The sequence below is a fragment of the Ambystoma mexicanum genome, chromosome 10 (assembly GCF_040938575.1).
Source record: "Ambystoma mexicanum isolate Mex_15411 chromosome 10, UKY_AmexF1_1, whole genome shotgun sequence".
Classification (NCBI taxonomy): domain Eukaryota; kingdom Metazoa; phylum Chordata; class Amphibia; order Caudata; family Ambystomatidae; genus Ambystoma; species Ambystoma mexicanum.
The window spans coordinates 1,673,138,329-1,673,164,373 of NC_090932.1; the positions used below are offsets into that span (position 1 = coordinate 1,673,138,329).

The window sequence follows — 26,045 nt, forward strand, 5'->3', positions numbered from 1 at the left end:
TTCATGCTGGCTCTGCCAGTACCCCCAGGTAGAAACGCATGTTCATCCTGTCTCTGCCAGTACCCCTTGATAGGAACATATGTTCATGCTGGCTCTGCCAGTACCCCCGGGTAAGAACGCATGTTCATGCCGCCTCTGCCAGTACCCCTAGGTAGGAAGGCATGTTCATGCCGGCTCTGCCAGTACCCCCGGGTAGGAATGCATGTTCATGCTGGCTCTGCCAGTACCCCCGGGTAAGAACGCATGTTCATGCTGGCTCTGCCAGTACCCCCGGGTAAGAACGCATGTTCATGCTGCCTCTGCCAGTACCCCCAGGTAGGAACGCATGTTCATGCCGGCTCTGCCAGTACCCCCGGGTAGGAATGCATGTTCATGCTGGCTCTGCCAGTACCCCTAGGTAGGAAGTCATGTTCACGCTGGCTCTGCCAGTACCCCTGGGTAAGAACGCATGTTCATGCTGGCTCTGCGAGTACCCCCGGCTAGGAACGCATGTTCATGCTGGCTCTGCGGTAGGAAGGCATGTTCATGCTGGCTCTGCCAGTACTCCTGGGTAGGAATAGATGTTCATGCCGGCTCTGCCAGTACCCCTGGGTAAGAAGGCATGTTCATGCTGGCTCTACCAGTACTCCTGGTAGGAACGCATGTTCATGCCGGCTCTGCCAGTACCCCTGGGTAGGAACGCATGTTCATGCTGGCTCTGCCAGTACCCCTCGGTAGGAACGCATGTTCATGCTGGCTCTGCTAGTACCCCCGGGTAAGAAAGCATGTTCATGCTGGCTCTGCCAGTACCCCCGGGTAGGAACGCATGTTCATGCTGGCTCTGCCAGTACCCCTGGGTAGGAACGCATGTTCATGCTGGCTCTGCCAGTACCCCTGGGTAAGAACGCATGTTCATGCTGGCTCTGCCAGTACCCCCGGGTAGGAACGCATGTTCATGCTGGCTCTGCCAGTACCCCTGGGTAAGAACGCATGTTCATGCTGGCTCTGCCAGTACCCCTGGGTAGGAACGCATGTTCATGCTGGCTCTGCCAGTACCCCTCGGTATGAACGCATGTTCATGCTGGCTCTGCCAGTACCCCTGGGTAAGAACGCATGTTCATGCTGGCTCTGCCAGTACCCCCGGGTAGGAATGCATGTTCATGCTGGCTCTGCCAGTACCCCTGGGTAGGAACGCATGTTCATGCTGGCTCTGCCAGTACCCCTCGGTATGAACGCATGTTCATGCTGGCTCTGCCAGTACCCCTGGGTAAGAACGCATGTTCATGCTGGCTCTGCCAGTACCCCCGGGTAGGAATGCATGTTCATGCTGGCTCTGCCTGTACCCCCGGGTAGGAACGCATGTTCATGCTGGCTCTGCCAGTACCCCTAGGTAGGAAGGCATGTTCATGCTGGCTCTGCCAGTAACCCTAGGAAGGAAGGCATGTTTATCCTGTCTCTGCCAGTATCCCTGGGTAGGAACGCATGTTCATGCTGGCTCTGCCAGTACCCCTGGGTAAGAACGCATGTTCATGCCGGCTCTGCCAGTACCCCCGGGTAGGAACGCATGTTCATGCTGGCTCTGCCAGTACCCCTAGGTAGGAAGGCATGTTCATGCTGGCTCTGTTAGTACCCCAGGTAGGAATGCGTGTTCATGCTGGCTCTGCCAGTACCCCCGGGTAGGAATGCATGTTCATGCTGGATCTGCCAGTACCTCTAGGTAGGAAGGCATGTTCATGCTAGCTCTGCCAGTACCCCTAGGTAGGAACGCATGTTCATGCTGGCTCTGCCAGTACCCCTGGGTAAGAACGCATGTTCATGCTGGCTCTGCCAGTACCCCTCGGTAGGAATGCATGTTCATGCTGGCTCTGCCAGTACCCCCGGGTAAGAACGTATGTTCATGCTGGCTCTGCCAGTACCCCCGGGTAGGAACGCATGTTCATGCTGGCTCTGCCAGTACCCCTGGGTAGGAACGCATGTTCATGCTGGCTCTGCCAGTAGCCCTGGGTAAGAACGCATGTTCATGCTGGCTCTGCCAGTACCCCCGGGTAGGAACTCATGGTAATGCTGGCTCTGCCAGTACCCCTGGGTAAGAACGCATGTTCATGCTGGCTCTGCCAGTACCCCCGGGTAGGAATGCATGTTCATGCTGGCTCTGCCAGTACCCCCGGGTAGGAACGCATGTTCATGCTGGCTCTGCCAGTACCCCTAGGTAGGAAGGCATGTTCATGCTGGCTCTGCCAGTACCCCTAGGAAGGAAGGCATGTTCATCCTGTCTCTGCCAGTACCCCTGGGTAGGAACGCATGTTCATGCTGGCTCTGCCAGTACCCCTTGGTAGGAACGCATGTTCATGCTGGCTCTGCCAGTACCCCTAGGTAGGAAGGCATATTCATGCTGGCTCTGCCAGTACCCCAGGTAGGAATGCATGTTCATGCTGGCTCTGCCAGTACCCCCGGGTAGGAACGCATGTTCATGCTGGATCTGCCAGTACCTCTAGGTAGGAAGGCATGTTCATGCTAGCTCTGCCAGTACCCCTAGGTAGGAACGCATGTTCATGCTGGCTCTGCCAGTACCCTTAGGTAGGAATGCATGTTCATGCTGTCTCTGCCAGTACCCCTAGGTAGGAAGGCATATTCATGCTGGCTCTGCCAGTACCCCAGGTAGGAATGCATGTTCATGCTGGCTCTGCCAGTACCCCCGGGTAGGAACGCATGTTCATGCTGGATCTGCCAGTACCTCTAGGTAGGAAGGCATGTTCATGCTAGCTCTGCCAGTACCCCTAGGTAGGAACGCATGTTCATGCTGGCTCTGCCAGTACCCTTAGGTAGGAACGCATGTTCATGCTGGCTCTGCCAGTACCCCTAGGTAGGAAGGCATATTCATGCTGGCTCTGCCAGTACCCCAGGTAGGAATGCATGTTCATGCTGGCTCTGCCAGTACCCCCGGGTAGGAACGCATGTTCATGCTGGATCTGCCAGTACCTCTAGGTAGGAAGGCATGTTCATGCTAGCTCTGCCAGTACCCCTAGGTAGGAACGCATGTTCATGCTGGCTCTGCCAGTACCCTTAGGTAGGAATGCATGTTCATGCTGTCTCTGCCAGTACCCCGGGTAGGAACGCATGTTCATGCTGGCTCTGCCAGTACCCCGGGTAGGACCGCATGTTCATGCTGGCTCTGCCAGTACCCTGGGTAGGAAGGTATGTTCATGCTGGCTCTGCCAGTACCCCTGTGTAGGAACACATGCTCATGCTGGCTCTGCCATTACCCCCGGGTAGGAACGCATGCTCATGCTGGCTCTGCCAGTACCCCTAGGTAGAAACGCATGTTCATGCTGGCTCTGCCATTACCCCTAGGAAGGAATGCATGTTCATGCCGGCTCTGCCCGTACTCCTGGGTAAGAACGCATGTTCATGCTGGCTCTGCTAGTACCCCTAGGTAGGAACGCATGTTCATGCTGGCTCTGCCAGTACCCCTGGGTAAGAACGCATGTTCATGCTGGCTCTGCCAGTACCCCTAGGTAGGAACGCATGTTCATGCTGGGTCTGCCAGTACCCCTAGGTAGGAACGCATGTTCATGCTGGCTCTGCCAGTACCCCTGGGTAAGAACGCATGTTCATGCTGGCTCTGCCAGTACCCCTAGGTAGGAACGCATGTTCATGCTGGGTCTGCCAGTACCCCTAGGTAGGAACGCATGTTCATGCTGGCTCTGCCAGTACCCCTAGGTAGGAACGGTCCCTTGTTTTCCTCAATGCCATTAAAACATGCAACACTACAATAAGGAGCCATTTCCTTTTTTGGCTGCACATGTGCCTCCACCCGCCATGTAAGAACACTCACCATGCTGACTTTGTGTATTTCTTCATACAATGTGGCCACTTGCAACCTTGCTTGAAACACAAGCTGGTTTGGTATCAGTCTTTCCGACTCACCGGCTGTTCAGTTTTTACTGGCGTGGCTCTGTTGTAGGAGCCAAGGACAGCGCCACGGCGGCATTTGCTCCTCCTTGTCTGGGTTATCGACACCAGAGACCCCGGATAACTTAGATGCACAGTGTAGGTTTGTTCAGCTTCAGTTCCCGGTCTTAGGCTTCTTACTTTCTAGGATTCGTGAAAGTAACGGTTTCTAGAGGTCAAGGGCACTTCCCCCCTTGCAACCCGCTCTGGTCTCACCGCCTTTCTTCTTGTGCTAAACTGCCATCCTGGAACTCCTGCTTCCTTTTGTGCTTTTCCTCGCTTAGAGTGTGCTTTCATGCTCCGCCTTTTATCCATGTGGGTAAGTGTGATGGGAATCAGGTGTGTGTAATGATCAGTAATTGCCTGGCCTTGCCCGACCATGGTGTTGGGACATGTCAGGTATATGGCTCTGGTGTTCGTCCGTTGTCGCTCATGGTGAACTGCCCATGAGAAAGTGTTTGTGTTGGGAAAGGGGAGGGGGGGTTGAGCTTTTAGGTATCCTATCTGGTAGGATGGGGAAAAGGTGTTACAGGTAAGGCGATACTGCGTCTCACCCTTCCATGTCCCACTTCCACTCCCTGAAGATCCGTCATCCAGGTGATCTTCCCGCACTGATCCACCCCCAGGAAGTGGATCCAAAAGCAAGGGCGTTGACCTGGCCACCTGGATGACAGATCCCTGGGGACTAGCGGCTGAGACACCGTCTGCTTTCTCACACCGCCCCCATGGTTTCACCCATACCTGGCAACAACAACTGGTAGGTGTTGAGGTGCCACATCCCCTGCTGCTTAGCGTTTCCCAAACTCCATTCCATTAACAGAGAGGAGTGGTTGGAGAGTCCACTAGGTAAATACTCCACCTTCAGGACCCTGCAAACGTTATCTCAGGTAGCAAAGAAATAGTCAATGCAAGACTGAGCCCCCGAGTGAAACGAAAAGATATTTTCAGTCGGGTGGACTTCCCTCCACACATGTGTAAGGCCAAGCAACACATCCCATCCATGCAACCTAGTAGGTCCTCCTAGAAGATTCCCTGGTCATTGTGGCCCTTTCACTATTCATGGCGCTGTTAAAGTCTCCCCTATAAGTGTCGCAGCGTCCGCGATCGCATCCCTCACTGCCCTCAGTAACTCCTCCTTAACCGGGGGAGGCATAGACGTTGACTAGGCTGACCAGTTTCCCACCCATTTTCCCAATCATGCTTATGCAACAACCATAGAATATCCTGTGCTGGGGGAGGGACCGTATGTCACCCCACCTTCTTCTTGGTCACCGAAGGTTCGTTGATCCCCCTCCCCTTCCCCAGATCCTGTGCGTTCCCTTCCGTTGTACTCGAACCTGTCCCCATACTTCTACCCCTGAGAAGCACCTGTCGCCAATACCCCCCACACACCACCACCTGCATTTCCTCATGTACCAAATCACATCTCTGATAGTCCCCTACCCTCTGAAACCTCAAACTACACACATGCAACTCTAGTCACAGCCAACAGGGCTGTTGAACCGAAGTTCCTCCCTTTACCTAGCCCCATGAAGCCTTTGATCTGTAAAGCCGTTCTAAACCCAAAGAAATCCTCCCATTTCCCCCTCGTGTTCCCCTCCCTTTCTCCCTTTCTCCCTTTCTCCCTTTCTCCCTTGTTCTCTCTGTGACCTAAAGAAGATCTCCCTTTGGAAATGGTAAGATAACCCCCCTCTAGGCTAATTTCCTGTTACACGTCTCTAGATACAGTCCAAACTCCAATTGAGTTGTATTGTAGTCTCTTTTGATCAGACTAGTAGTTCTGTCCCCCAATCCACAAGTATAGCGCCCCCTTTTCTTCTATTCAAGTCTCATTCTCTGCACACTGCCTCTGTGGCGTCCCATCCTCTGCCACGCTAATCCTGTCTCTCACAGACGCCTCCAAGGACCCCATTGCACCTTCCTGGCTTTCCCCTCCTGGGCCCCGACCGCCTGTTCTGCTCTTTCCTCCCCTCACCTCCCTTGTGCTGGTGACCGACCACTGCCAGACATCGTTGAAGAAGTAGGAGAGCCCTTTGAAAATCACTTTTAACTTAGCCGAGAAAGTGGCATGTATCTGATGTCTTTCTTCCCCAGCTCCCACTTCACCCCCTTGAATGACTGGCACAACCTCTGGTGTAACCTCTGGCACCACCTCTGACGTAACCTCTGGTGCCACCTCTGGTGTAACCTCTGGCACCACCTCTGGCATAACCTCTGGCACCACCTCTGGTGTAACCTCTGGCACCACCTCTGGCGTAACCTCTGGCGCCACCTCTGGTGTAACCTCTGGCGCCACCTCTGGCGTAACCTCTGGCACCACCTCTGGCATAACCTCTGGCACCACCTCTGGCGTAACCCCTGGCACCACCTCTGTACTTCTCTGCTGAGATATAGGATCAGCTAGATCCTGATGTTGCCAATAGTCACAGGGCCCACACGCCTGGCCTTCTGCAGAATGCATCGCTGTCCCTGAAGTTGAGAGGCGTGCGGTTACCACTTTTGGGAAAGCCATGGGTGGAGGTGGCCTGGCTGGCACTCGATGGGCCCTTTCTATTGGAAAGAACGAGGAGAGCCCCATCTTTCTGAACCTCTCAGGAAGCCACTTTTCCAGCAATAGTTCCATAGATTCTCCTTCCACTCTCTCCGGAATACCCAGGATACGTATATCGTTCTGCCAGGAACAACCCTCGGCATCTTCCACCTGCCTCTACAGCCTAGTTAACATGCCTTGCAAGTGATCTATGTGACCTTTCATCACCACCAAGTCATCTTTATGTCTGTGCTGGTTTCCGGATCTGGAATGCTGGTCGAGGTGGCTTGGACGGCTCTTGTGACTGCAGTGTGACAACAGTCAGCGGTGCAGCCAGATGCGGTTCGAGGACTCGACCGTCTCAAAAATCCACAAGTATACCACCCCCTTTTCTTCTATTCAAGTCTCATTCTCTGCACACTGCCTCTGTGGCGTCCCATCCTCTGCCAAAAGATGGATGCTGGATGATGCTTGTGTGACACTCCTCCTAGCTTCTTCGCAGGGGTCGTGTCCTTTCAAGGCGATGGCCCAAAGCTCAGGAGAGTGATTGCAGGCAACGGCCTTGTCTTTAATTCAGATATTCTCCGGCACTTCCAAACTAGGAAGCTTTCTGGCAGAAGCTAGCAGGGCACGCTGTGTGCTGGCTGGGAACCAGTTCTGGAACTACTGGACGGGTCCTCTGAGTCCAGTATCTCCCTCTGTTGCCTGGGAGATGTTTAGGGGAGGGATATTGCTTCCCTCTTGGAAATCCTGGCCTTCCTTCACTGGCAAAAAAGTAGATTGTACCTTCAGCTCGGCTCCAAATGAGTCCTTCTTATTACTTCTTTTGAAATCGTCGGGTGATCTGATCAGTCAGAGGCTCAGCCCTCTTTTAAAGCCAAACGGGGCAAAGGGATTGGTTTAGGCTAAGCCTAACTTAAGTCAGACAATCCTAGGTCTCGAACAACAATTTTCAGTGATGCTTCAGGTTGGAACCTGGGCGCTTGGCAACAGACAGGTGAAGGATGACAACATATACTTCCAAGTCCCACCCATCTTCCTGTCCGCTGTACATCAAAGTGTCTCCCTAATTAACTGAGCCCTATGTGGCGCTTGATCACAACATGGGCATCCTTTCAAGTAGGGGGTTGCAGGCAGACTTTTGGCTCCTACAATTCAGATACTTCCCTGCTCTGAAAGGAGTCTTTCCAGACAGGAAATTCACTGCCCTTTCATACCAAGGAGGGGTGTAAGTACCAAGTTGACACATTGCATTACATAGAGGTGTTGGCGTCTGGTTTCCATTGTCACTTCCTGCACCCAGGCCTTTCTTGAGGCCTGCTAATTAACCTTTTTCAGTATTCGCTGCCACCAGCAAGGTTTGACAATGGAGATGCAAATCCATGGGGCCTTAAAATTCCAATCAAGCTGCCCACGGCCAAAGGCTTTTGATGTACCCATGGCTGTCAGGTGTCAGCTACACATGACAGGGGAGGGCGGCTCTGGTAAGCTGTGTCCTACCAGAGTACACGACTATTTTTCTGCTGTGCTGTGAGTGTTGAAAATATGTGCGGGAATGGCCCCACATATTTTCGGAGGTTGTTCTCCCATCATTCATTCTTTTAAATAAACAAAAAAAGCCCAGGCGCGCGCACTCTTCTCGTTCGGGTGGTCGAATCCCTCACACAGGGTGCGGACTGGGTGTTTTGCATGTGTTGGTGAGGGTGAGAATGAGAAGTGGTAAGTGGGGTGTGATGCTGGTAAGTGGCGTGTGATGCACATGTTGCTGGCTTACCCGAGTTGGGAGGAGCAGGGGTGCCAGGCCCTAAACGGATCAAACAGAAATTGCCCGGTTAATGATGGGTTAACTGATCATGATAGAAACTGATTATGACGTACCAATAGGTCAAAGATGCAACTGGGCAGTGGGTAATCATAGTAAGGATGTACAATGTAGTCATTGCAGAAACTGGCCGTGCTGTCCTTACTGGGCATAATGTAAAATTGTAATGATACATAAACAGCAGTATGTCTTTTGCTCAGAGAAAAAAAAACTGGGGGTGGCGGGGTTTGGCTCACTTTTGTCACAGAATGCAGGGGGGACCCCGCCACTGCCACACTACCCCTCCCCACCTCTTATCCCACCAGTATTGCTGACCCCAACCCACCATCCACATCTGGGTGGTAAGATTTAAGCAAAACAAACCGAGCAAATGGAATTGAGCCGTTTTTGGTCGAGCAATAGAGCCACCACCTTTTTCATCCGTGAACATGTGTGGTGCCTTCAGCTGTCACTGCCAGTTACATTATTCATGAAGGAGAGGGCACCGGATTTGCCCACAGTGCCCTGCTGTTAGGAGGGCATCTCTGTCGGGTCATCTTGAGCTGCGTCCTGTGCACTTTGACCAAGCCTGGAGAAAAAGCCCCACGTCCATTTAATGATTTTCAAACCCCATGCGTGAAACCAAAGGAATTGCTGCATGCTCAGTGTCACGCAGTTGCTGTCCCTGCAGTGCTCCTATGCTCAGTGTCACACAGTTGCCGTCCTTACAGTGCTCCTTTGGTCAGTGTCACACAGTTGCTGTCCCTGCAGTGCACTTATGGCCAGTGTCACACAGTTGCCGTCCTTGCAGTGCTCCTTTGGTCAGTGTCACACAGTTGCTGTCCCTGCAGTGCTCCTATGGCCAGTGTCACGCAGTTGCTGTCCCTGGAGTGCACCTATGCTCAGTGTCACACAGTTGCCGTCCTTACAGTGCTCCTTTGGTCAGTGTCACACAGTTGCTGTCCCTGCAGTGCACTTATGGCCAGTGTCACACAGTTGCTGTCCTTGCAGTGCTCCTTTGGTCAGTGTCACACAGTTGCTGTCCCTGCAGTGCTCCTACGGCCAGTGTCACGCAGTTGCTGTCCCTGGAGTGCACCTATGCTCAGTGTCACACAGTTGCCGTCCTTACAGTGCTCCTTTGGTCAGTGTCACACAGTTGCTGTCCCTGCAGTGCACTTATGGCCAGTGTCACACAGTTGCCGTCCTTGCAGTGCTCCTTTGGTCAGTGTCACACAGTTGCTGTCCCTGCAGTGCTCCTATGGCCAGTGTCACGCAGTTGCTGTCCCTGGAGTGCACCTATGCTCAGTGTTACACAGTTGCTTTCCATGCAGTGCTCCTATGGTCAGTGTCACACAGTTGCTGTCCCTGCAGTGCTCCTGTGGTCCGAGTCACGCAGTTGCTGTCCCTGCAGTGCTTCTATGGTCAGTGTCTCACACTTGCTTTGCTTCAGTGCTTCTATGGTCCGTGTCACTCACCTGCTTGGCTCGGTGTGCACATGATGGCAGCGTCTCCCACTTTCAATCCGTGGAGAGTTTCTTTGCTGTCAGTGTAACATGGTATCGTCCCCGCAGAGCTCTTCTGCTGTAAGACATGTGTCATATCCGTGCATTGCTTCCGTGATGACAGTGTCACGCACGCGCTCTCACTTCACTGATCCTGTGAGGACAGTGTCACGCACGTGCTCTCCCTTCAATGATCCTGTGATGGCAGTGTCACGCACGTGCTCTCCCTTCACTGACCCTGTGATATCAGTGTCACGCGCGTGCTCTCCCTTCACTGATCCTGTGAGGACAGTGTCACGCACGTGCTCTCCCTTCAATGATCCTGTGATGAAAGTGTCACGCACGAGCTCTCCCTTCACTGACCCTGTGATATCAGTGTCACGCGCGTGCTTTCGCTATGGTGCTCGTGTGCACTCGATAGCCCTTTACCAGTCCTGTAAGAGCAGTGCTACACTTGCCCATCACTGATTCTGCCATGGCAGTGTCAAGAACGTGCTATTCCCGCAGTGCACCTGTGATGGCAAGGACGTGTACTCTTGCTGCGACGGCGATATCACACATGTGATGTCTCCTCGGTGCTCCTGTGATAGAAGGATCACACCATTTCCATGCCGGCAGGGCCCCCCCTCGATGCAGCGTCACACACTTGCTATCCATGCAATGGCAGTGTCACAAATGCACTGTCCCTGTAGCGCTCCTTTGCTTGCAGTGTCACGCCCTTGGTATCCCTGCAGTGGTGTCAGTGCCACGCCCCTGCTATCCCTGCGGTGGTGTCAGTGCCACACCCCTGCTATCCCTGTCGTGGCGTCAGTGTCACGCCCCTGCTATCCCTGCCATAGTGTCAGTGTCACGCCCCTGCTATCCCTGCCATGGTGTCATTGTCACGCCCCTGCTATCGCTGCCATAGTGTCAGTGTCACGCCCCTGCTATCCCTGCCGTGGTGTCAGTGTCACACCCCTGCTATCCCTACCGTAGTGTCAGTGTCACATCCCTGCTATCCCTGCCGTGGTGTCAGTGCCACACCCCTGCTATCCCTGCGGTGGTGTCAGTGTCACACCCCTGCTATCCCTGCGGTGATGTCAGTGTCACGCCCCTGCTATCCCTGCCATGGTGTCAGTGCCACGCCCCTGCTATCCCTGCTGTGGTGTCAGTGCCACGCCCCTGCTATCCCTGCCGTGGTGTCAGTGCCACGCCCCTGCTATCCCTGCCGTGGTGTCAGTGCCACATCCCTGCTATCCCTGCCGTGGTGTCAGTGCCACACCCCTGCTATCCCTGCGGTGGTGTCAGTGTCACGCCCCTGCTATCCCTGCCGTGGTGTCAGTGTCACATCCCTGCGATCCCTGCGGTGGTGTCAGTGTCAAACCCCTGCTATCCCTGCCGTGATGTCAGTGCCACGCCCCTGGCATCCCTGCGGTGGTGTCAGTGTCACGCCCCTGCTATCCCTGCCGTGGTGTCAGTGCCACACCCCTGCTATCCCTGCGGTGGTGTCAGTGCCACACCCCTGCTATCCCTGCCGTGGTGTCAGTGTCACACCCCTGCTATCCCTGCGGTGGTGCCAGTGCCACACCCCTGCTATCCCTGCGGTGGAGTCAGTGTCACGCCCCTGCTATCCCTGCAGTGGTGTCAGTGTCACGCCCCTGCTATCCCTGCCATGGTGTCAGTGCCACGCCCCTGCTATCCCTGCCGTGGTGTCAGTGCCACACCCCTGCTATCCCTGCCGTGGTGTCAGTGCCACGCCCCTGCTATCCCTGCCGTGGTGTCAGTGCCACGCCCCTGCTATCCCTGCCGTGGTGTCAGTGCCACATCCCTGCTATCCCTGCCGTGGTGTCAGTGTCACACACCTGCTATCCCTGCCGTGGTGTCAGTGCCACACCCCTGCTATCCCTGCCGTGGTGTCAGTGTCATGCCCCTGCTATCCCTGCGGTGGTGCCAGTGCCACACCCCTGCTATCCCAGCCGTGGTGTCAGTGCCACGCCCCTACTATCCCTGCAGTGGTGTCAGTGTCACACACCTGCTATCCCTGCGGTGGTGCCAGTGCAACACTCCTGCTATCCCAGCCGTGGTGTCAGTGCCACACCCCTGCTATCCCTGTGGTGGTGTCAGTGCCACGCCCCTGCTATCCCTGCCGTGGTGTCAGTGCCACGCCCCTGCTATCCCTGCCGTGGTGTCAGTGCCACGCCCCTGCTATCCCTGCGGTGGTGTCAGTGTCACACCCCTATCCCTGCCCTGGTGTCAGTGCCGTGCCCCTGCTATCCCTGCCGTGGTGTCAGTGCCACGCCCCTGCTATCCCTGCGGTGGTGTCAGTGTCACGCCCCTGCTATCCCTGCGGTGGTGTCAGTGTCGTGCCCCTGCTATCCCTGCGGTGGTGTCAGTGTCACGCCCCTGCTATCCCTGTGGTGGTGTCAGTGTCACGCCCCTGCTATCGCTGCCGTGGTGTCAGTGCCACACCCCTGCTATCCCTGCCGTGGTGTCAGTACCACACCCCTGCTATCCCTGTGGTGGTGTCAGTGTCACACCCCTGGTATACCTGCGGTGGTGTCAGTGTCACGCCCCTGATATCCCTGCCGTGGTGTCAGTGCCACACCCCTGCTATCCCTGCCGTGGTGTCAGTGTCACACCCCTGCTATCCCTGCCGTGGTGTCAGTGTCACACCCCTGCTATCCCTGAGGTGGTGTCAGTGCCACACCCCTGCTATCCCTGCGGTGGTGTCAGTGTCACACCCCTGCTATCCCTGCGGTGGTGCATTGCCACACCCCTGCTATCCCTGCGGTGGTGTCAGTGTCACGTTATGCTATCCCTGCGGTGGTGTCAGTGTCACGCCCCTGCTATCCCTGCCGTGGTGTCAGTGCCACGCCCCTGCTATCCCTGCCGTGGTGTCAGTGCCACACCCCTGATATCCCTGCGGTGGTGTCAGTGTCACGCCCCTGCTATCCCTGCGGTGGTGTCAGTGTCACATCCCTGCTATCCCTGCCGTGGTGTCAGTGTCACGCCCCTGCTATCCCTGCCGTGGTGTCAGTGTCACACCCCTATCCCTGCGGTGGTGTCAGTGCCGCGCCCCTGCTATCCCTGCCGTGGTGTCAGTGCCACGCCCCTGCTATCCCTGCGGTGGTGTCAGTGTCATGCCCCTGCTATCCCTGCGGTGGTGTCAGTGTCGCGCCCCTGCTATCCCTGCGGTGGTGTCAGTGTCACGGCCCTGCTATCCCTGCGGTGGTGTCAGTGTCACGCCCCTGCTATCGCTGCTGTGGTGTCAGTGCCACGCCCCTGCTATCCCTGCCGTGGTGTCAGTGCCACACCCCTGCTATCCCTGCGGTGGTGTCAGTGTCACACCCCTGGTATACCTGCGGTGGTGTCAGTGTCACGCCCCTGATATCCCTGCCGTGGTGTCAGTGCCACACCCCTGCTATCCCTGCGGTGGTGTCAGTGTCACACCCCTGCTATCCCTGCCGTGGTGTCAGTGTCACACCCCTGCTATCCCTGAGGTGGTGTCAGTGCCACACCCCTGCTATCCCTGCGGTGGTGTCAGTGTCACACCCCTGCTTTCCCTGCGGTGGTGCAGTGCCACACCCCTGCTATCCCTGCGGTGGTGTCAGTGTCACGCCCCTGCTATCCCTGCCGTGGTGCCAGTGCCACGCCCCTGCTATCCCTGCCGTGGTGTCAGTGCCACACCCCTGCTATCCCTGCGGTGGTGTCAGTGTCATGCCCCTGCTATCCCTGCAGTGGTGTCAGTGTCACATCCCTGCTATCCCTGCGGTGGTGTCAGTGTCACATCCCTGCTATCCCTGCCATGGTGTCAGTGCCACACCCCTGCTATCCCTGCGGTGGTGTCAGTGTCATGCCCCTGCTATCCCTGCCGTGGTGTCAGTGTCACACCCCTGCTATCCCTGCCGTGGTGTCAGTGGCACACCCCTGCTATCCCTGCGGTGGTGTCAGTGCCAAACCCCTGCTATCCCTGCCGTGGTGTCAGTGTCACACCCCTGCTATCCCTGTGGTGGTGCAGTGCCACACCCCTGCTATCCCTGCGGTGGTGTCAGTGCCACACCCCTGCTATCCCTGCCGTGGTGTCAGTGTCACGCCCCTGCTATCCCTGCCCTGGTGTCAGTGCCACGCCCCTGCTTTCCCTGCCGTGGTGTCAGTGCCACACCCCTGCTATCCCTGCAGTGGTGTCAGTGTCACGCCCCTGCTATCCCTGCCATAGTGTCAGTGTCACACCCCTGATATCCTTGCGGTGGTGTCAGTGCCACGCTCTTGCTATCCCTGCGGTGGTGTCAGTGCCACGCCCTTGCTATCCCTGTGGTGGTGTCAGTGTCACACCCCGGCTATCCCTGCCATAGTGTCAGTGTCACGTCCCTGCTATCCCTGCCATGGTGTCAGTGTCACGCCCCTGCTATCCCTGCTGTGGTGTCAGTGTCACGCCCCTGCTATCCCTGCTGTGGTGTCAGTGCCACACCCCTGCTATCCCTGCCGTGGTGTCAGTACCACACCCTTCTATCCCTGCAGTGGTATCAGTGTCACAACCCTGCTATCCCTGCCGTGGTGTCAGTGCCACACCCTTGCTATCCCTGTGGTGGTGTCAGTGCCACACCCCTGCTATCCCTGCTGTGGTATCAGTGCCACACCCCTGCTATCCCTGCCATAGTGTCAGTGTCACGCCCCTGCTATCCCTGCCATGGTGTCAGTGTCACGCCCCTGCTATCCCTGCCATAGTGTCAGTGCCACACCCCTGCTATCCCTGCGGTGGTGTCAGTGCCACACCCCTGCTATCCCTGCCGTACTATCAGTGCCACACCCCTTCTATCCCTGTGGTGGTGTCAGTGTCACACCCCTGCTGTCCCTGTCGCGGTGTCAGTTTCACACCCCTGCTATCCCTGCCATAGTGTCAGTGCCACACCCCTGCTATCCCTGCGGTGGTGTCAGTGCCACACCCCTGCTATCCCTGCCGTGGTATCAGTGGTGCCACACCCCTTCTATCCCTGTGGTGGTGTCAGTGTCACACCCCTGCTGTCCCTGTCGTGGTGTCAGTGTCACGCCCCTGCCATCCCTGCAGTGGTGTCAGTGTCACACCACTGCTATCCCTGTGGTGGTGTCAGTGTCACATCCCTGCTATCCCTGCGGTGGTGTTAGTGTCACACCCCTACTATCCCTGCAGTGGTGTCAGTGTCACGCCCCTGCTATCCCTGCCATAGTGTCAGTGCCACACCCGTGCTATCCCTGCGGTGGTGTCAGTGTCACACCCCTGGTATACCTGCGGTGGTGTCAGTGTCACGCCCCTGCTATCCCTGCCGTGGTGTCAGTGCCACACCCCTGCTATCCCTGCCGTGGTGTCAGTGTCACACCCCTGCTATCCCTGCCATGGTGTCAGTGTCACACCCCTGCTATCCCTGAGGTGGTGTCAGTGCCACACCCCTGCTATCCCTGCGGTGGTGTCAGTGTCACACCCCTGCTATCCCTGCGGTGGTGCAGTGCCACACCCCTGCTATCCCTGCTATCCCTGCCGTGGTGTCAGTGCCACACCCCTGCTATCCTTGCCGTGGTGTCAGTGCCACACCCCTGCTATCCCTGCGGTGGTGTCAGTGTCACGTTCTGCTATCCCTGCGGTGGTGTCAGTGTCACGCCTCTGCTATCCTTGCGGTGGTGTCAGTGCCACACCCCTGCTATCCCTGCCGTGGTATCAGTGGTGCCACACCCCTTCTAACCCTGTGGTGGTGTCAGTGTCACACCCCTGCTGTCCCTGTCGTGGTGTCAGTGTCACGCCCCTGCCATCCCTGCAGTGGTGTCAGTCTCACACCACTGCTATCCCTGTGGTGGTGTCAGTGTCACATCCCTGCTATCCCTGCGGTGGTGTTAGTGTCACACCCCTACTATCTCTGCAGTGGTGTCAGTGTCACGCCCCTGCTATCCCTGCCATAGTGTCAGTGCCACACCCCTGCTATCCCTGCGGTGGTGTCAGTGTCACACCCCTGGTATACCTGCGGTGGTGTCAGTGTCACGCCCCTGCTATCCCTGCCGTGGTGTCAGTGCCACACCCCTGCTATCCCTGCCATGGTGTCAGTGTCACACCCCTGCTATCCCTGCCATGGTGTCAGTGTCACACCCCTGCTATCCCTGAGGTGGTGTCAGTGCCACACCCCTGCTATCCCTGCGGTGGTGTCAGTGTCACACCCCTGCTATCCCTGCGGTGGTGCAGTGCCACACCCCTGCTATCCCTGCTATCCCTGCCGTGGTGTCAGTGCCACACCCCTGCTATCCTTGCCGTGGTGTCAGTGCCACACCCCTGCTATCCCTGCGGTGGTGTCAGTGTCACGTTCTGCTATCCCTGCGGTGGTGTCAGTGTCACGCCTCTGCTATCCCTGCCGTGGTGTCAGTGCCACGCCCCTGCTATCCCTGCTGTGGTGTCAGTGTCACATCCCTGCTATCCCTGCAGTGGTGTCAGTGTCATACACTTACTGTCCCTGTAATGGCAGTGTCTCACACTTGATGTTCCTTCTGATGGCAGTGTCCCACCCCTATCCCTGCAGTGGTGTCAGTGTCACACCCCTGCTATCCCTGCCGTGGTGTCAGTGTCACACCCCTGCTATTCCTGCCGTGGTGTCAGTGTCACATCCCTGCTATCCCTGCAATGGTGTCAGTGTCATACACTTACTGTCCCTGTAATGGCAGTGTCTCACACTTGATGTTCCTTCTGATGGCAGTGTCCCACCCCTATCCCTGCAGTGGTGTCAGTGTCACACCCTTGCTATCCCTGCCCTAGTGTCAGTGTCACACCCCTGCTATCCCTGCCATAGTGTCAGTGTCACGCCCATGCTATCCCTGCCATGATGTCAGTGTCACACCCCTGCTATCCCTGCCATAGTGTCAGTGTCACACCCCTGCTATCCCTGCCGTGGTGTCAGTGTCACATCCCTGCTATCCCTGCAGTGGTGTCTGTGTCACACCCCTGCTATCCCTACAATGGTGCCAGTGTCACGCCCCTGCTATCCCTGCCGTGGTGTCAGTGTCACGCCCCTGCTATCCCTGCCGTGGTGTCAGTGTCACATCCCTGCTATTCCTGTGGTGGTGTCAGTGCCACACCCCTGCTATCCCTGCCGTGGTGTCAGTGTCACGCCCCTGCTATCCCTGCCATAGTGTCAGTGTCACGCCCCTGCTATCCCTGCCATGGTGTCAGTATCACACCCCTGCTATCCCTGCCGTGGTGTCAGTGTAACGCCCCTGGTATACCTGCAGTGGTGTCACTGTCACACCCCTGCTATCCCTGCCGTGGTGTCAGTGTCACACCCCTGCTATCTCTGCCGTGGGGTCAGTGTCATACACTTACTGTCCCTGTAACGGCAGTGTCTCACACTTGATGCTTCTTCTGATGGCAGTGTCCCACCCCTATCCCTGCAGTGATGTCAGTGTCACACACGTATTGTCCCTGTAATGGCAGTGTCTCCACTTGATGTCTCTTCTGATGGCAGTGGTAGACCCCTGCTATCCTTGTAATGGCAGTGTCACACACGTTCATCCCTGCACAGTCCCTGCATTGACATTCGCACGCACTTGCTGTACCTGCAGCTTCCTGCAGTGTCACAACCCTGTTGACTCTGTGATGGCAGTGCCTCACATTTGCTGTGCCTGCAGCGTCCTTCTGATGGCAGTGCCACACACTGCTAATCCTGCAGTGCTCCTGTGACGGCAGTGCCACGCCCCTGCTATCCTGGTGATAGCAGTGAGACGCAATTGCTGTCCATGCAGCGTCCTCCTGATGGCAGTGTGCGACAATTGAATTGCCCACCCTGCTTGTGTCACGGCAGAGGCATCCCCCTGCAATTCCTGCAGTGGTGTCAGTATCACACACGTGCTATCCCCGTAATGGCAGTGTCTCCCACTAGATGTCCCTGTTGAAGGCAGCGTCACACACTTGATCTCCCTGTGATGCAGTGTCACGCTCTTGCTCTCCCTGCAGCGTCCACCTGATAGCAGTGTCACAGCTCTGCTATCCCTGCAGTGATGGCAGTGTCACACACTTAATGTTGTTGTTATGGCAGTGTCTCACACTGGATGTTCCTTCTGTTGGCAGTGTCACATCGCTATCTCCGCAGTGATGGCAGTGCGACACCCCTGCAGTAAAGGCAGTGTCACACACCTGCTCTCCCTGTGGAGGCAGTGTCTCACACTTGATGTCCCCCCTACGACCTTGTGATGGCAGTGTGACACCCCTGCAGGTATGTCAGTGTCACACACTACTAGGTATCACTGTGATGGCAGGCCCGACACTGCATCCAGTGCACTGCTGCAGGCCCCCCTTCATTAGACCAGGTCCCGGGCTGTCGCAGGTAATCCCCCCTAATTCCCTGCTCCGCCGCCGCCGCTGCTCCTCGCGCCCCCATTGGACGAGGCGGGGATAAAAGGCTGCGGCGCGGGAAGCGGGGATTGGCTGCTCCTGCCTGACCCGCTGCGGGGATCCAGTGATATCGCGCCTGTGGGGGTGGCACGGAGAGGAGGGTGGGTGCCAGTGGCATCGGGCACGGCGCATCCCCTTGCACGGAGTGCCCCTGCGCTAGGAGGGTCTCCAGGAAAGCTCTCTGCTGGGGCCGTGCGGGTGGGGGCGCAGGAGGCCGGGGCCCATCCAGGACAGGTTCCCCCGGGCGCAGGAGCCGGCCCGCAGGTTCTCGGTGGTCCCCCGTGGCTGCAGAGCCTGCGCCGCGCATCCTCCCTGCAGAAAGCGAATGAATTCTGCGCAGACGAGTCGCAGCCCGGCGCGCACACGGCACGGGGGCTGCTGAGGCTGCCAGCCCCACTCTGGCATCTCCACCACAGCATCGCAGCTAGCTGGCCACCAGGACCACCTCCAGCGTCGCCGCTGTACCTCCTCCACCGCAAGCGCCCAGGCCATCGGCACCGGGCCCACCCAGGGCTTAGGCACAGTGGCACCTCTCCCCTGGCACAGAGAGCCACCGGGACATTGACACGGTGCCGCTTCTCCTCGGGCAGCTGAGCCACCCAGGGAATTGGCACTGCAGGCAGCTGGCACACAGATCACCCACAACATTGGCACAGCCACACTTCTGCCCAGAACTGTGGAGGACAGCGGGCAGCACGAACCGCCCGTGACATAAGCACGCAGCGCGGCAAGGGCACTGGTGCCGTCGGTCCAGGGCCCCTGCATCACACCGCTGCTGCCCAGCACGCCAGCGTGCAGCACTCTCCTGGGTATCAGCATCGGAACTACCCACAGGACCCCCACGGACGTCGACACCTGAACCTCTCACTGTCAGCCGTGGGGCACCGCCGGGCAGCCGCGCCAAAGCCACCGAGGGCATCGGCGCCGTGCATGGCCTGCGCCAGGGCTGCCCAGGGCTTTGCCACCCTGCCATCAAACCCGCAGCACAGGAGCCACCTCGGCTGCAGGACTGCCTAGGGCATCGGCACCAGACCTGCCCCAGCCATTAGCCACAGGGTCTCCAAGGGCATCCCCTCCCGGGGCTTCTCGGCATCGCTTCTGGGACAACACCAGCGAGACCGCCAAGGCACCAGCAACGCTTCATGCCAAGGTATGCTGCTTGTGTGCGTGTGTGCATTGCTCGTGGTGCCCAAGAGACAGCCCCTGGCTGTGCACGGATACCCTCCATCTGCTGCCTCGGCGGGGGTGGGGGAGGCCGGGGGTCTTCTGCAGGAACATGGCAAGGCGCCACACTTGCCCACCCATTCTCTGCTCTGGGCTCTCTCCTTGTGTTGGTGCTCTGCATTCTCTCGTCTGTGGCCTTTACAGGGCAACCTTCTACTTTCTGGGGCTGCCCTGTAGGGTGTCATCAGGCAATGCAATTCAGTCGGGGCTTGGCTGGGCGCCTCCCTGTCTATGGGGCCAAGGATGCGCTCCTGTATGGGGTTTTGGTGGAGGCTGGTGATGCTGTAGTTTATGGCTCCTTGACACTGGATGGCACTGTCTATGCGGTGTCACAGAGGGATTCGGCTGCCTTTGGGATTTTGCTTGTGGTTCTTGACTCTTGTCTCTGGGGTGTTGCTGGTGGATCCTGTTGCCAATGGGATTTGTCTGGAAAACATTCCCTTTTCTGTGGGAGTTTTCTGGTGTTGCCCTTGTCAGCAGGGTTTTGATGGTGGATACTCTTGTCTGTGGGATTTTTATGGTGAATGCATTTGTGTGTGGGATTTTGACTGACAGCCTTGTTCATTCTGGGGGTTTCCATGTGCACGCTCTCACTTGTAGGGTTTTTCTGCTGGATGCTCTTGCGTGTAGGGTTTTGGCTGATGGTGTTCTTCATTCTGGGGTTTTGTGGCCGGTGCTCTTGATTATGGTGGTGTATGCTCTTCTTTGTGTGGGTTTGGCTGACAGTGTCCTCAGTTGTGGAGTTTAGCTGGTGGATGCTCTTGCGTGTAGGGTTTTGGCTGATGGTGCTCTTCATTCTGGGGTTTTGTGGCCGGTGCTCTTGATTATGGTGGTGTATGCTCTTCTTTGTGTGGGTTTGGCTGACAGTGTCCTCAGTTGTGGAGTTTAGCTGGTGGATGCTCTTGCGTGTAGGGTTTTGGCTGATGGTGCTCTTCATTCTGGGGTTTTGTGGCCGGTGCTCTTGATTATGGTGGTGTATGCTCTTCTTTGTGTGGGTTTGGCTGACAGTGTCCTCAGTTGTGGAGTTTAGCTGGTGGATGCTCTTGCGTGTAGGGTTTTGGCTGATGGTGCTCTTCATTCTGGGGTTTTGTGGCCGGTGCTCTTGATTATGGTGGTGTATGCTCTTCTTTGTCTGGGTTTGGCTGACAGTGTCCTCAGTTGTGGAGTTTAGCTGGTGGATGCTCTTGCGTGTAGGGTTTTGGCTGATGGTGCTCTTCATTCTGGGGTTTTGTGGCTGGTGCTCTTGATTATGGTGGTGTATGCTCTTCTTTGTGTGGGTTTGGCTGACAGTGTCCTCAGTTGCGGAGTTTAGCTGGTGGATGCTCTTGCGTGTAGGGTTTTGACTGATGGTGCTCTTCATTCTGGGGTTTTGTGGCCTGGTGTTCTTGATTATGGTGGTGTATGCTCTTCTTTGTCTGGGTTTGGCTGACAGTGTCCTCAGTTGTGGAGTTTAGCTGGTGGATGCTCTTGCGTGTAGGGTTTTGGCTGATGGTGCTCTTCATTCTGGGGTTTTGTGGCCGGTGCTCTTGATTATGGTGGTGTATGCTCTTCTTTGTGTGGGTTTGGCTGACAGTGTCCTCAGTTGTGGAGTTTAGCTGGTGGATGCTCTTGCGTGTAGGGTTTTGACTGATGGTGCTCTTCATTCTGGGGTTTTGTGGCCTGGTGTTCTTGATTATGGTGGTGTATGCTCTTCTTTGTCTGGGTTTGGCTGACAGTGTCCTCAGTTGTGGAGTTTAGCTGGTGGATGCTCTTGCGTGTAGGGTTTTGGCTGATGGTGCTCTTCATTCTGGGGTTTTGTGGCCGGTGCTCTTGATTATGGTGGTGTATGCTCTTCTTTGTGTGGGTTTGGCTGACAGTGTTCTCAGTTGTGGAGTTTAGCTGGTGGATGCTCTTGCGTGTAGGGTTTGCATACCCCTGTCTATGAGTTTTTCCAGTGAATGTTCTTGTATGTGGGGTTTTGCCGGGCAGTGCTCAGAATTGTGTATTTTTGATGGTGGAATCTCTTGATGATAACATGTTTCTGGTGGGCGCTCAGGTTGATGGGAATTTGCTTCGTTGGTGGTCTTTTCTTTGAGTGTTTACCCAGGGATGTTCTTGTCAGTGGGGGTTTTGCTGGTCGATGCTGAAGTATATGAGATTTTCCTGGTGATTACTCTTGTCTGTGTGGTGTTGCCTGGTGGTACTCTTCATTGAGGTGTTTTTCTGATGATGGCTCTTGTCTGTGTGGTGTTGCCTGGTGGTACTCTTCATTGAGGTGTTTTTCTGATGATGGCTCTTGTCTGTGTGGTGTTGCCTGGTGGTACACTTCATTGAGGAGTGTTGCTGGTGATTGCTCTTGTCTGTGTGGTGTTGTCTGGTGGTACTCTTCATTGAGGAGTGTTGCTGGTGATTGCTCTTGTCTGTGTGGTGTTGTCTGGTGGTACTCTTCATTGAGGAGTGTTGCTGGTGATTACTCTTGCCTGTGTGGTGTTGCCTGGTGGTACACTTCATTGAGGTGTTTTTCTGATGATTGCTCTTGGCTGTGTGGTGTTGCCTGGTGGTACACTTCATTGAGGTGTTTTGCTGATGATTGCTCTTGTCTGTGTGGTGTTGTCTGGTGGTACTCTTCATTGAGGTGTTTTGCTGATGATGGCTCTTGTCTGTGTGGTGTTGCCCGGTGGTATGCTTCATTGAGGAGTGTTGCTGGTGATTACTCTTGCCTGTGTGGTGTTGCCTGGTGGTACACTTCATTGAGGTGTTTTTCTGATGATTGCTCTTGTCTGTGTGGTGTTGCCTGGTGGTATGCTTCATTGAGGTGTTTTTCTGGTGATTGCTCTTGTCTGTGTGCTGTTGCCTGGTGGTACACTTCATTGAGGTGTTTTTCTGATGATTGCTCTTGTCTGTGTGGTGTTGCCTGGTGGTAAGCTTCATTGAGGTGTTTTTCTGATGAGATGATTGGTCTTGTCTGTGTGGTGTTGCCTGGTGGTGCGCTTCATTGAGGTGTTTTGCTGACGATTGCTCTTGTCTGTGTGGTGTTGGCTGGTGGTACACTTCATTGAGGTGTTTTGCTGATGATTGCTCTTGTCTCTGTGGTGTTGCCTGGTGGTATGCTTCATTGAGGTGTTTTTCTGGTGATTGCTCTTGTCTGTGTGGTGTTGCCTGGTGGTACTCTTCATCGAGGCATTTTGATAATGGCCCTTTATGTCCATGGAGTTTTGCGGTGCGTGTTTCGATTCACAAGGTTTGCTGATGGATGTTTTTATCTGTGGGGTGTTGCTGGTGGAAGCTCTTGACAGTGGGGTTTTTCTTGTGGGTGCTGTTTGTGAGGTGTTTCTGGTGAATGTTCTTATCTATATGGTGTTGCTGGTGGAAGCTCTTGTCTGTGGGTTTACCACTGACATTGCTCATCATTTCACAGTTTTGGTGGTGAGCGCTCCTGTCTATTGGTTTTTCCCTGTGGGTGTTCTGGTTTATGGGTGTTGATAATGGATGTCTTTGTCAGTGGGGCTTTGCTGGTGGATGCTGTTGTCTACAGAATTTTGTTGGGGGATGCACTGGTCCTTGTGGGTTTTCCCGTGGATGCTTTTGAGCTGTTGAGCTGGTGGATGCTCTTGTCCTTGTGGTTTTGCCTGTGGATGCTTTCAGTGTGCAGTGGTGTTGATGGATGCCCTTGTCGTTGTGGTTTTGCCTTTGGATACTTTTGAGTGTTGAGTGTTGTTGGTGGATGCCCTTGTCCTTGTGGTTTTGCCTTTGGATGCTTTTGAGTTTTGAGTGTTGTTGGTGGATGCCCTTGTCCTTGTGGTTTTGCCTTTGGATGCTTTTGAGTATTGAGTGTTGTTGGTGGATGCTCTTGTTCTTGTGGTTTTGCCTGTGGATGCTCTTGAGTGTGGAGTGTTGTTGGTGGATGCTCTTGTCCTTCTTGTTTGCCTGTGGATGCTTCTGAGTGTGGAGTGTTGTTGGTGGATGCTGTTGTGCTTCTGGTGTTGCCTGTAGATGCTTTTGAGTGTGGAGTGTTGCTGGTGGATGCTCTTGTCCTTGTGGTTTTGCCTGTGGATGCTGTTGAGTGTGGAGTGTTGTTGGTGGATGCTCTTGTCCTTCTTGTTTTGCCTGTGGATGCTCTTGAGTGTGGAGTGTTGTTGGTGGATGCTCTTGTGCTTCTGGGTTTGCCTGTGGTTGCTTCTGAGTGTGGAGTGGTGTTGGTGGATGCTCTTGTCCTTCTGGCTTTGCCTGTGGATGCTGTTGAGTGTGAGGTGTTGCTGGTGGAGGCGCTTGTGTTTGGGTTTCTTGCTGACAGTTCCTTGGTTGCCTAGTTTTGATGGTCTTCTCTGTAGTGTTTTGCTGGTGGATGTGCTGGTCTATGGGCTGTTGCTGATGGCTATTCCCGTCAGTGGGGTTTGCTGGTACATGTTCTGATCTATGGGGTGTTGCTTATGGTTGCTCTTGTCAGTGGGGTTTTTCTTGTGGGTGCTGTTGTTTGTGAGGTGTTGGTGGTGGATGCTGATCTATGTGGTTTTGCTGGTGGATGCTCTTGTCTGTGGGGGTTGTCCTGTGAATGCTGTTGACCGGTAGGTGTTGCTGGTGGATGCTCTTATCTATGTGGTTTTGCTGGTGGATTCCCCCACCCCCAAGTAAAACACGTTTAATCATGTATTTACTGTGTCATGGTTTATTTGAAACCTTTCACAAGAGAAATATTAATTGGCAAAATGTTTTTAAAAAAGCAGATAATTCATCATCTCATTTGATACAATTAAACCAGGCATTTGCACTTGTGAAGCCTTAAAACGTACACTAAAATTGACAGTTTGTCATACATGTAGATAAAGTATTAAGCTAGCAAGATTCATTACAATCCTATGGAGCAAACATATGCATACAGTACTCTTTCCAATAAAAGTCAATACACCCTAGGGGGTGGCTGAGGATAGTGAGACCCAGATACAATGTTATGTCGGAACAGTGAATGGCAGCGAGGTGTTGGTGGTGGATGCTCCTATCTATTCGGTTTTGCTGGTGGATTTTCTTTTCTGTAGGTTGTTGCTGGTGGATGCTCTTTTCTATATGGTTTTGCTGGTGGATTTTCTTTTCTGTAGGTTGTTGCTGGTGGATGCTCTTTTCTATATGGTTTTGCAGGTGGATGTTCTGCTCTGAGAGGTATTGTTGATGGATACCCTTGTTGGAGGGATTTTGCTGGTGGATGCCCTTGTCTGTGTTGGCTTTGCTGGCAGTGTTCTTCAGGGTAGTATTTTGCTGGTGGATTCTCTTCCCTAAAGGTTTTGTTCTGGTGGATGTTCTAGTCCATGAGGGTTGATGATGGATGCTCGTGGTGTTTTGCCAGTGGATCAGTTTGTCTGTGGGGTGGTGTTGGTGGATATTCTTGTGTATGTGGCAGTGTGGGTGGATGTTGTGTGTGGTGTGTTGCTGGCAGATGCTTCTCTTTATGTGGTTTTATTGTACATGCTATGTTCGTTGTGGCTTTGCTTGAAGAAAGTGTTGTGTGTTGGGGTGTTGTTGCTGGATACTCCTCTCTATGTGGCATTGCTGGTGGATGTTGTTTATGGGGTTTTGCTGGTGGATGCTCTGTGCTTGTGTTTTCTTCTGGGGGGTGCTGTTGTATGTGGGTTGTTGCTGGTATGGTTGTTGGATGCTCTTGTGTATTTGGGTTTGCTGGTGGATGCTGTTGTCTTTGGGCTGTTGTTGCTGGTCGACACTCTTGTGTATGTGGAGTTGCTGCTGCATGTGCTTGTACGCGGGACTGTCGCCGGTGGATACAGGATATGCTTGTGTATGGGGTGTTGCTGGTGGATGATGTAGAAATAGAACAGAAGAAACGTCAGTTGAACCGAGACATAAGAAAAACATGATCCCCTTCGGGATGGCTAGAATGCAGCTCTGCAAAAAAATACAAACAGCAGTATGAAAATTGGCTGTCCAGTCATAAAAGTTTAATATTACAGAAAGATGTGAGAACCCTTGCGTCCAATGACTCGAGTTGCCTATTGCTTCTATTGAATGAGACCGGGGAGGACCACAGAGCCTTACAATGCAATGCAGTCCAAACGGAAGACTGGATGTGTTTCTTTGAAGCTCTTTTTACAAGAATTCTGAGTAATGAGACCTTGGAGGCCCTGATGCACACAGCCTGTTGGATCCCGGGAAAGATGAGGTCATAGATATGATTGGAAAAGCAGGTAATTCTCGTGCCCCGGGGCCGGGTGACCGCTCGAAGGTTATGCTCAAGAAAGACCCTGAAGAATGGGCTTTTCTTTTGCATGACTTTATTAACAGAGATCCTGCACCGAAAAGAAATTCCTGATTCTTGGAACACCGCAATGGTGATCCCTGTCTTTAAAAAGGGCAATAGGACAGATCCAAGGAAGTATCGTCCCATTGCCCTTTCAGGTGTCCTCGGGAACATCTTTGCCTCCTTGATTCTAATTAAATTAAAAGAGTGGGTTATTAAATCTGGCCACTATGATCAAAGACAAACATGTTTTGTAAAGTGAGTTTGGTTTGGTTTGAACTTACTAATTCTGAGCCTGCTCAAACTCAGAGTCTTAAGGGAAGGGTCCAAATATATATTGCATTGCATCTATCAATTTTGCACAAGCATTCGATAGTGTGGACAGAGAGTGTCCGTGGAAAAGAATGCTTGATGGATGTTGGCCTTCTATAATCTTTCAACCAATTAAAAGCCCT

General features: G+C 54.6%; 1 protein-coding gene across 19 annotated transcripts in view; it reads left to right on the forward strand.

Annotated features, from left to right (window-relative positions):
• The window catches only part of RIMBP2 (RIMS binding protein 2), a 2,252,680-nt gene that overhangs the window by 529,674 nt on the left and 1,696,961 nt on the right, over positions 1 to 26,045 (forward strand). Inside the window, exon 1 of one of the 19 annotated variants that reach the window (XM_069620102.1) lies at positions 19,005 to 19,293. The exons of the other annotated variants lie outside the window; for them this stretch is intronic. The gene's annotated coding sequence lies outside the window, so the exon portion shown is untranslated. Of the gene's footprint in view, positions 1 to 19,004; positions 19,294 to 26,045 lie in introns of those variants that run through there. 19 annotated transcript variants of the gene reach the window in all.